This window comes from Schistocerca cancellata, chromosome 6 (genome assembly GCF_023864275.1).
Source record: "Schistocerca cancellata isolate TAMUIC-IGC-003103 chromosome 6, iqSchCanc2.1, whole genome shotgun sequence".
NCBI lineage: Eukaryota > Metazoa > Arthropoda > Insecta > Orthoptera > Acrididae > Schistocerca > Schistocerca cancellata.
Genome location: NC_064631.1, coordinates 122,707,280 through 122,719,784, shown reverse-complemented (window position 1 = coordinate 122,719,784; position 12,505 = coordinate 122,707,280).

Below are 12,505 nucleotides of genomic sequence, written 5' to 3'. Positions count from 1 at the left end.
CCACCCATATGACAACCGTTGGCAGAATAATAGTTACAGAGAAAGATCGCTTTTCCATAGTAATGAATGTGACAGAGATAACATAGAAACAGACAATATGGGAACCAAAATAATTTAATCAAGGGAGACAGAATAACTTCAGACACCACGGTCCACCACGCAGTTACGATTCCGGGAGAAATTCTCCACCACATGACCGACAAACAAGAAACTATGTAAACTACCGACAAAACGACAGACCCGAATTCCATCAGAACTGGCGGGATTCTAACAAGGCTGGGCCCTCTCGGCAAGGCGAATTTGTAGAAGTTAGGTCTCCTAATCCCAGTAACGATGCGCACCAACAAAGAAACAGACAATGACTCGCACTGCAGGCAGCCACGTGCGCCCGCTGGCTCAGGGAAAAATAACATAGACGCTAACCTTGAGAAAAATTCCAGTATTCTTTACCGACGTATACCACATGATAAATGCGTCGAAGTTGAAACACTGCATACTAGGAAGAGTAAAGGTTTACACCACATTTCACATGAGAAACCGTTTATTGAAAGATAATCTGCTTTATAACTTAGTCTTTGCCATAAATTTTTTCCCTTCACATTTCTAGTATGCATTCTCAGACTTAGAAACTGTTACCATGCAACAAAGTTTGAAGTTAAATATCCAGTCAAGAACCATGAGAACTTATCTAAACAGAAATTACGAAAGCATTGTTATAGTGAACAGACAACACAGTGTTGTTATTTGTACATTCTTGCTTGTTAGTTGCACGATCACGTAACGACTATAAGGCTCATATACTTAGAACATTTACAGGTACTGCTAATGAGATTTTAATGCAACATTTTGGTTCACTTGAAAATACATTCTTTATTTCGAGTACTTTCTGTGGGACTAAAGATGACTTAGCATTTGGTTTCTTTGACAGCTACACGATTATATCACGACGCTACTAATGTGTGACACGATTTACATTGTTGCTTTTGCAGTGTAACTGTTTTTCTGAATTCTTCTGGAAAGTAAAACATGTTTTAATAGTAAGCTACAATGTGACAGCCTTTTTCGTAGCACAATAATACGTTACAGTATAGTACTTTCTTGATCACAGTAATGTACGTAATAACTACAATATCTATACACCAAGCATTTCACTTTCGTTTATGATGAGGTAAGTACATTGACTTAGCAGAACTTTGCTTACAGAGGACGATAATTACAACACTTCCACAGAATTATCTTACAGCAAGATGCACATTTAGCACTACAGGACACGCATTTGAGTGATTAATTTTGTACTTAAACCATTTATTTTTCAAGATTTTTAAATTACAAAGAAAGTTTTTCGTTATACATTTCATTCCATTGCTGTAATCTGTAACACCTGAGGGTATAATTACATTAATCCTCAGGGGTGTACACGCCTACTTTGTGTACCATGTGTTTGGCAAGCACAAGGATCATTAGCTAATTGGTATTTGCTTATACAACTTTACACATCGGTACCATATTTCTCTAACACATAAATTACACAGCTATCTGATCATGTAACTGAGAGATAAACATTTTTTTTTACTACATCAGTGGCACATGTTTATACATAATTACACAGTTTGGTAACTTCACACTTATGAAATTGTATTTTGTCTGTACTTTGTGAACTGTTCATATTTTTTCAGAACCATTGTGATGCTATGAGAGCTTTGAATTATGTATTTGGTAAGGGAGCATGATTTTAAAGTACGTTTTAGGTAGATGACACTATTGAAATGAGCAGAGAATTTTTTTTAGCTTTTGACATTATTGCAGAAAGCTACGACGGTTTTGAGATTTTACTGAGGTGTTATGATGTTATTTTTACGATGACAATGAGTATTATGATGTTGAGGTATGTTTATGATCAATAAGCTGATGTTATATGAGCAATTTGATTATGCTACGAATTTATTAAGATGAAATATTGAAGAAGTGTCGACGAATATTTATATGTGTAACAAGGTAAGGAATAATGAGTAATGGTTAGGGAGTCAGGTTGTGAAAAAGGATGTTGGAAACCGAGAATCGTACTTTAAGAGTTATGAAATGTGTGTATAAGCGTGAATGTATCACAATGCCGACGAAAATTTTTTGTACACTGTTGTATTTATAGGATTTTGTTTCTACACATTTGTAACGCAAATTCTTGACCTGTGAAATTTTTTATATGAGACTGTCACTGTAATGAAAACTGGTGTCGTAAATATTTCAGTAAGAAAGTTAAGTGACCACCTTCATGTAATGAGTCGTGGGCACCCAGCTGCGCGACAGCCGCCTGGAAAAAAAAAAAAACCATTAGTATGTGCCTTTCAGAGGCACAGGTGGAGAAAAAGAAAAGAGGCCATTATCCTCGCCATTGACATTCCTTTGTAGAAAGCATCGCAAATACGACACGCTCAAACTTGAAAATATATGGTTATACTGTGGAGCTCTTAATTTATGATATTTACTAAAATGCCTAATGAAACGTTGAGAAACATTTCACGGCTATTGTCTTGCTAGTTGAGAGAAATTCCATATGGCTTGCTTTATGTATTTATTTACTCATTTTGTTTAATATCTAGTTTCTAGCTGCACTGCAGCATTGGTTAAAATAAAATTTAATAGATGTACTAATATATTTTATGCCTATAGATCCAGTCAATTATAAATTTATGATCTACTTCCAAGAAAACGAGGGAACATAAATAGACATTTCCCTTCACAGGAATTGCATAATTAATTTTTTAATGACTTGGTAACTTTTTTGCAGAGTAAGTTTTTGTTGTGCATCACTCTACTGTTAAGATGTGACATAGGTATTAAACATGGCCATTTTTACTGTAATATTTTTCCTGCTTGAGCTATGTCATGTGTAGATATAAGTTATTACATTTGCTTCTGCTGTTTGCCAGGCATAGTGCGACTAAATTTCACTTTGTATTACTCTGTTAACCTAGTTTACTACTGATTTATTTTTCTTGTTTCTGCACATTGGCTCATATTAGTTGTAATGTCGCATTGCTTGGTAATTTCGATTTCTTGCAATTGCTTTGCCAATTTGAATTTTTTGTCATTGATGTTTGTGTTAATTGTTTTGTACTGCTGCATTGGCTTGTCCCTTAGTTTAGCATCTGAGCTCAGTAGATTTAAGTTAGCTTAAGAGGGGGTAGACTATATAAGAAACTATGATGACTTGGAAGAAATGCATTGAGAAGTTTTACAAAAAAAGTACAGAAAGCGGGTATAGATAGCCCTTTTTGAAATAATGAAGAACGAAGGGAGATCTCCAAGAAGTAAAGAAAGTATTGTTTGCAAGTTACTGCAGTAAAACAAACCCTGTCCTTTCCCTTCGTGTTATCCCTCTATGTGTTTGTGTACCCTTGTGTATTTGTTTTCTTCCTGTCTCTGTGTAGTTTCATAGAATTTTTTCTTCTTCTAATACTAAGCTACATTCACTATGATGCGGAATACTGTTATCCTCAAATATAATTGGCATTAATAATATGTTATTTACCTTGTAAATATGCTTAGACATTATTTATTCTGTTTTGTTTTAATGCTCATGTGTAAAGTTGATGTTTCGAAAGTTATTCTGATCTTTTATGTATGTGCTCATGTCATAGTTCCTGTAACACTGATGTATATATTATTTCGATTCTTTTGTAAAGCCAGTATTACTACAAATGTTATCTGTATAGTTATGTTCTTTAATGATGTATTTTGTACCTTTGTAATTGTATTCTTATGTTATAAAATTGTAATTCACATCAGTTCATCATATTATTAACTTGTAACTTCCATTTCACTGCACACGTTTCTGTTGGTCATAGTATATGGACAATATGTGAGAAGTAGGGACTGTTAGTGTTTGCACGTGTGTCAATAATTCAGCAAGGGACTGGATAACAGCATTGCTGGTTCTAAGTACAATTCCAAAAACTTTGTGAGTGCACAAGCGGTGGTTATGGACTTGCTATATTATCCGCAAGACTCTTCAATGGTGATTGTGCACCTGCACAGTCACAACAGATGGCTGCTGACCATCTCTACAAGGACTACAGTGGGTCTGTATCTTTGATGACCCAGCAATACCATTATTTCTACAAGGACTACAGTGGGTCTACACCTTTGCTGACTCAACAGTACCATTATTTCTACAAGGACTGCAGTGGGTCTGCACCTCTGGTGGCCCACCAATACCGTAATCTCTACCAGGACTACAGTGGGTCTACTCTGTGATGACCTACCTACCAATCTTCTTCAAAACGTCGATTGACTCTGCTGTGGGTTTGCTCTGTTGTGGCCCATTACCTGTCTGCATGTCGAGAATCAGCACTGTCTTTCCGTTGGAAGGACAACACTACCTCTTCGACACTGCATGGAAATCCACTGCTTCCGTGTGCATTTTCTTTTACTGCTCAGCCTTTGAGAAAAACACTGCAATTTTACTGTGATGAATGATCGGGACTGTCTTTATGGACTGTGAGAAAATTTTAGCTTTTGACCAACATTGTATCAATAAGTGTGTGCATTTGATATCTTTGTTATTGTAATTATGAAAAATTTTATCAAATCATTATTGGCGACTGCCCAAAACAATTTGTAAAATTTTTTGTGGGGAGCATGGGGGCTATGTAAGTAGGCTGTATATGTTTTCTTATTAGCAACGTTACGTAGCGCTCTGTATGAAAATCACTGGCTGTGCTGTGTGCAGTCTGTGGCTAGTTTGCATTGTTGTCAGCCATTGTAGTGTTGGGCAGCTGTATGTGAACAGCGCGTAGCGTTGCGCAGTTGGAGGTGAGCCGCCAGCAGTGGTGGATGTGGGGTGAGAAATGGCGGAGTTTTGAAATTTGTAAGACTGGATGCCATGAACTGCTATGTATATTATGATTTTTCAACACTATTAAGGTAAATACATTGTTTGTTCTCTATTAAAATCTTTCATTTGCTAACTATGCGTGTCAGTAGTTAGTGCCTACCGTAGTTTGAATCTTTTATTTAGCTGGCAGTAGTGGCGCTCGCTGTATTGCAGTAGTTCGAGTAATGAGGATTTTTGTGAGGTAAGTGATTTGTGAAAGGTATAGGTTAATGTTAGTCAGGGCCATTCTTTTGTAGGGATTTTTGAAAGTCAGATTGCGTTGCGCTAAAAATATTGTGTGTCGGTTTAAGCACAGTCATATATAATTTTTCAAAGGGGACGTTTCACATTACTTATTGAACGACCCGCTTATTGTAGTCACATCAGTATTAGGCTGATTAGAGATTAACAAGCCTATGGGCCAGCACCGGTATTTTTCAGTTTTGACCATAATTAAATTGGTGATGTCCCGATTTAGAGGTATTGTACATAATTTTTGCTGGTCGCAAAGGTAATGCACTCGAAACTTAGTCATTTTCGGTAAAATGTGTTGTCTCTTGTGAAGGAGTCTTTGTGCTGGGTTTGAACGGTCCTTAGCGCCTGAATGGCCTGTTCCAGAGGGGCGCCAGAGAAGCAGTTCTGCGCATGAGTAGAAATCACAGTCTGCAACCTAACCCAAGGAAGCAACTTCCCTAAACTGTGCAAATGAACACAGGTTCGCTGTGAAATGAATGTACCCCTGCACAGACGGCCGTTCTCTTCGAAACCCGAGATGTTAAATAGCCCCAAAGCAAGACCTCTGCCTCTCTAAGATTGGAGTTCTCACGCCGTCAAGACGCGTTGCGTTTGTGTGGCTGGTACAGTATCCAGACCACGTGGTTCTGCCTTTCAGGCGCCACGTTCTGATAATTTACGTGAGTGCTACCAGAACCTGAAGGTTCCTTAACTGACTGTAACTTGTAAACAGTATGCGATCTTGCTGCTCCGTATTTGCGACAATCAGATCATCCGGAATTACGAAGCCAGCTTGTAATTAACACTGAAACTCTGCGAAAGACCTCTACAGTCCGCCGCGGTGGTAATCTGTAATGTTCTACTGCCATGTAACATCATTGATATCTTGCTCGCTCGGGCTCAATTACGTGTTCTATTTCTCTACTATTTCTCTATTTTGCGGCCTCTGATTACTTATGAGCGTATTATTATGAAGGTCTATGATCGGCTCTTATTTAAATAGGGATGCGCTAGCGCCTTCCGTCCTTAATCTCTCCACTGGAACTGTGGAGGCAATGTCGAATCACGCCTGTACCAGGAGACGAACTCGAAGCTTCAAGTATAGTCAGGCTAGGGACAAGTGTGTCGTCAGTACTGCCCCAGGGAACTATGACACGACCGCTGCTATTCTCTGCATACAGAAACGATCAGACGGACCGGATGAGCACGAATATGGGGCAGTCTGCTGATGACGCTGTTGTATACGTAAAGGTGTCATCGTTGAGTGACTGGAGGTGGCCAAAGGTGATAGGACACAAGATGACTTAGATTAAATTTCTAGTTTGTGTAATGAATGGTGGCTAGCTCTAAATATAGAAAAATTAACTTCCGGCATTTGAGGAGAAAAAAAAAAACAATTTCGTAATGTTCGAATATAGCATCAGGAGAGTCGCGTCGGTTAAATAATATGCGTAACGCTACAAATCGATACGATATGGAACGAGTACGTAGGGATTGTACTAGGGAAGACGATTGGTTGATTTTGCTTTATTGGGACATTTTAGGAATGTGTAGTTCATCTTTAAATGACACCTCTTATAGAATCCTAGTACAAGACATCTTACAAGGGAACCTCCCCATCGCACCCCCCTCAGATTTAGTTATAAGTTGGCACAGTGGATAGGCCTTGAAAAACTGAACACAGATCAATCGAGAAAACAGGAAGAAGTTGTGTGGAACTATGAAAAAAATAAGCAAAATATACCAACTGAGTAGTCCATGCGCATTATAGGCCACATGAAGGTGTGCTGTGGTCCCGTGGTTAGCGCGATCAGCCGCGGAACGAGAGGTCCTTGGTTCAAGTCTCCCCTCGAGGAAAAATTCTAATTTTTTTTTGTTGACACAATTATCAAAGTTCAGGCACTCACACATAATCAACTTCGCTCTCCAAAATTCTAGGACATGTTCAGATTTGCTTGGACATATGCAGGATTTGACGGTCTACACACGGAAAAATTTGATAACGTTAAAAACATATGTTTCGACAGAGCACAGGGGAAACTGTGCGACTGTGAAACTGTTGCATTCATTTTTTGTAGTTTATTTGACAAACTCTTATGTTTTCATCACTTTTTTGGGAGTGATTATCACATCCACAAGAACACCTAAATGGGGCAAGGTAGAGGAATCTTTTCACCCATTCGCCAAGTGTACAAGTTAGGTGGGTCGACAACATCTTCCTGTCATGCGACGCACATGCCGTCATCAGTGTCGTATAGAATATATCATACGTGTTTTCCTGTGGAGGAATCGGTTGACATATGACTTTGCGATCAAATGTTCTCGGTTCCCATTGGAGCGGCACGTCCTTTCGTCTACTAATCGCACGGTTTTGCGGTGAGCTCGCAAAACACAGACACTACACTCATTACAGTGAACAGAGACGTCAATGAACGAACGGACAGATAATAACTTTGCGAAAATAAAGAAAGTGAACTTTTTACTCGAGGGAAGACTTGAACCATGGACCTCTCATTCAGCCGCAGCTCGCACTAACCACGAGACTATGGCGCTTCTTAGCTCAAATACTCCTTAATGTTACCTAACTTGGGCATGGACTACTCAGTTTGTACATGTTGCTTATTTTTTTCATAGTTCCACACAACTTCTTCCTGTTTTCTCGATTGATCTGTGTTCAGTTTTTCAAGGCCTATCCACTGTGCCAACTTATAACTAAATCTGAGGGGGGTGCGATGGGGAGGTTCCCTTGTTAGGGTAATGCTCGAGTGTTTAGGATCACCACCACGTTGGATTAAAGGAAGACACCGTAGCAATTCAGAGGCGGGCTCTTAGGTTTTTTTACCGGCAGATTCCACCATCCCGCACCTATTACGGAGATGTGTCGGGAACTCAAATAGCATTCCCTGCAGAGAAGGTTACAATCTTCTCAAGCAACGCTAGTGTACTGAGAATGTTTACAGAACCGGTATCTGAGGCTGACAGCAGGACGATTCTACTGGGGCCAACATACATTTCGCGTGAGAACCACGAAGATACAGAAATGAGGGCTCGTACGGAGGTATGTAGACAGTCGTCTTTCAATCGCTCTACTTGGCATGACAAGTAGTGGCACAGGGTACCATCCGCTGCGCCCCATATGGAGGTTTCCGGAGAACGTATGTAAATGTAGATGTAGATACAGATGTAAATGTAGATGAAGTAATGTAGTGACTTTCCGTCTCCAAATCATGCACCTGGGAACGCGGTTTCACCTTTGCACATTAGACTGTGTATAAATATTATTCTTTGCCTCTAGTACGCTGCATATGCAAGTGGAAATGTATCTCAGTAACGATAATTAGGCTCATGTATACTTGAAACAAGTCATTAAATTCGAAAATTTAGCTCTGTGAAACAAATCCATCGCTCACAGAACATCACATTTATTTTGATACTGAGGATTATCTTTATCCCTCTCTTTGCTTACCCTTACGCTGCACTACAAAATGAATTAATACTGTTTCATTTTTTAACCGAATTCCTTTTTTTAACTCAATGCTGGTTTGGGTTGAAGAGAATATGAACATCTTGCACTATAAAAACGATTTTCGATCGGTGTTGTTGAATGAGCATTGTAACTTCATGTTCATTCCGCTGTAATTCTGGCATAGAGAGGAATTCACACTAAGCTCTTGTCCATACACATAGCTAATCAAGACGAACGAAATTCGTAGCCGGTCGCTGTGGCCGAGCGGTTCTAGGCGCTTCAGTCCGAAACCGTGCTGCTGCTACGGTCACAGGTTCGAATCCTGCCTCGGGCATGACTGTGTGTGATGTTCTTAGGTTAGTTAGGTGTAAGTAGTTCTAAGTCTAGGGGACTGATGACCTCAGATGTTAAATACCATAGCGGTCAGAGCCATTTTAACCATTTGAACGAAATTCGTGAAGTATTTTAACTGTTCCTGTCACCAGCTTGTACTGAATATTTCCCTTATTCCTTCGTGCGATGAAGCTGACAGAGAAAGTACTGGTTTAAAGGCCTAGTTGTGTATGTAAAACCCTCACATATGTATCGACTTTGAGTTTTTCATCGCAAGCTGTTAGCATTGTTCGCAAATGGATTACATTTGTTATAATGTTCGGGATAGATGGGGAGAGATAGCATGTTAACAGATGTTTACGTGTCATCGTTTTGTCGTACGCCGTGTAGTCTCCATTAACAAGTTCTGCTTGTGTGTTTTAACGTACATGGGTGGTCACTGGAACTCCGCAAAGCTACTCACGTACTATCTGCGTGTTAATCTGATCAGTTGCACACGGAATGTGACACGAAAACATCCATATGAAAACATAACGAACATTTTAGCGGTACTTACAAAATGAAATCACTTTGCTTAAATCATGACTAAAGCTCACATTGCTCAAACTGGTAGCATTAATGGCACATTATTAGCGCTCTGTGAACAAGTAGTTCACGATACATGCAGATTTTGAAGAAAAGGGACTACATAACAAGCACTTGACGTCTCAACATAAATATCTCACTCAGACAATAGTTCCACAAATTGAGCAATCAGATGTTATAGCTCATAATTCCTAAGTACAATTATGAGTTACTATAAAGTGATAGAACTCCCTTTCACTGGTTATTCGTGTAGCTCAAGGTCCGTTAGTTTAAATGGCTCTGAGCACTATGGGACTTGACGTCTTAGGTGATCAGTCCCCTAGATCTTAGAACTAATTAAACCTATCTAACCTAAGGACATCTCACACATCCATGCCCGAGGCAGGATTCGAACTTGCGACCGTAGCAGTCCCGCGGTTCCGAACTGAAGCGCCTAGAACCGCACGGGCACTACGACCGGCTCCGTTCATTCACCTGCTCGTGAAGAGTAATAAGTCTTGTACTAATTGTGTTTCTCATACTTTCGGTAGTGCTAGATTTAATGAGTTTTCTGTATGTTGGTTATAATAGGTACAGAAATTATCCACATCAAAAATAATAAAAAGCTTCTAAAAGTTTTACATGTGTTTGTCAGTTATAAGCTTACGAAACGTTATTCACCGTGTGGAATTAAGAATAATATGTTGAAAATATTTAATTTTTCATGTTAGTGGCGATAGCATATACAACATACTTCTTAGTAACGTGAAAGTCCTTATACAACAAAACCTTACGTAATACGTTTGCTGTTTATAAAGAGATATACTTACTATGAATAAATATGTGTAGGGGTAGATCCCACATTCTCCGACATGCCTAGTATCTCATAATGCAGATCATAAGTGCTGATTTATTATATCATAGTAGACAATTACAGTCAGTTTCTTGGTAACTATCTGGTTTCATGCTACAACCAAAAGATGTTTTGGATTTTTAGTTGCTTAGAGGTAACAAACAACAATAAGAATGGTAGACCAAGAAAGCAACTGCTCGGATTAACAAGGGTGCCAACCTAGGATGCTGTCAGTCGCCCTTACCGCCCATTATATAGAACAAATTACAGATATATAGGAGAGGATCTAGAGTGGAATTAAAATGCATTATGAAAGTATTTCAATACTTAGATTCACTGATGACATTGCTACCCTCGGTGGAAGTGAGAAAGAATTACTGGACCTGTTGACGCAGAATACAGAAATGTGAACTGCGAGACACTGAATATCAAGCATGCAACCTTAGGATAGTAGTATTTTGCTCCCTTGGAAGCATGACGAACGTAGAATGGAGGATTGAAGAACCAGAGTAGCACATGAAAATAGGGTATTTCTGAGCAAGAGAAGTCTACCAGTACCTAACGTAGGCAATTGTCTTGGGAAAACAATACGACAATGTACGTTTGAAACACAGCGTGGTATAGTAGTGAGTGTAGGACTGTGGCAAAACTGGATAAGAATGGAGTCAAAGGGTTTGAGATATGGTACTAAAGAATTACTTTGAAAATTACTTAGGCTGATCAAATAAAGAATGAGGAGGTAACCTGCTGTATGGGTGAAGAATGGAACATGTGGAGATGATACGACATGTGTAAAGGCATCAGTGAATAACGTAATTGGTACTAGTGTGAACTGTAGAGGCTATAAACCTTAGGGAGTCGTAGAGATTGCAATAAATCGAGCAAATACCTGAGAGCGTTGGGCAAAGATGCCACTCCGAGGTTAAGAGATTGGCACAAGAGAGGAATTCGTGGCAGGCCGCATCAAAACCATTGAGAAGGCTGATGACCCAAAACATATAAATAAATAAATAGAAAATTATTTGTCTCATATAATACGCTTTCTGCACCAATATAGTATTTAGTGGAGCGAGATAAAATGACTGTCAGACTGAGAGCGTGTACTAATTTCTCTTACTTTCACATATCCTTCCGTGAGGCATACAACCAAGGCAGTAGAATTTTAGCAACGTTCTACATCAAGCAGTGAATTTCTGACAACGTCTTTCCGATACCTACATCTAAACAAACATTGATATGATAAGACATTTTGACCACTGCCCTCCGCGACGTTGGACGCCGCCTGTTGACGTTGTGGGCACATGACGCACTATGAAAAGCGTGTGAGGGATCACCATAGCGAAGATATTGGCTGCAAGTGGGGAAATCCACTAAGCTAAGTTACATTGCCAGGGACCAGAATATTATAGCGCAGAGCCTGTGATCGAGTATCTCGGAAATGACGAAACTGGGACAAACTACGCTTCCTATTGTCGTGAGCATCTACGGAAAAAGGCATAAGGACAGTGAAACTACCACTAGGCGCTAAATTGTTGTACTTTCACGACTCTTTACAGCACGTGGGGCTCGGAGCCATGTTTGCTCTGTGAAGTACGTTAGGTGGTGATCCGTTGCGTCTGTGGTGAATGTGGTTGGAAATGGTTCAAATGGCTCTGAGCACTATGGGACTTATCATCTGAGGTCATCAATCCCCTAGAACTTAGAACTACTTAAACCTAAATAACCTAAGGACGTCACACACATCCATGCCCGAGGCAGGATTCGAACCTGCGACCGTAGTGGTCGCGCGGTTCCAGACTGAAGGGCCTAGAACCGCTCGGCCACTTCGGCCGGCATGGTGAATGTAGATAGTGCTTGTGCACACACATGTATTTCGGAGTACACCGTTCATCGTACATTGTTGAACATGGAAATCCACAGCAGACTATCCCTACGTGTTCACACGTTGACCTAACGACGTCGCCAGTTCCGATTTCAGTTGACACAGGACATCGGTACTCGACCGTCGGTCAATGGAAACGTGTTGGCTCTTCAGGGTGAATCACATACTTGCTACATTATGTCACTCCATAAACGCCGTCATCAAGGTGAACTTCAGCTATGGTAGACAATCTCGCGCTCTTACATGGGACCTGTGGTGGTAATCCAAGACACTCTGACAGCTGCGGATCAGCTGCATCCT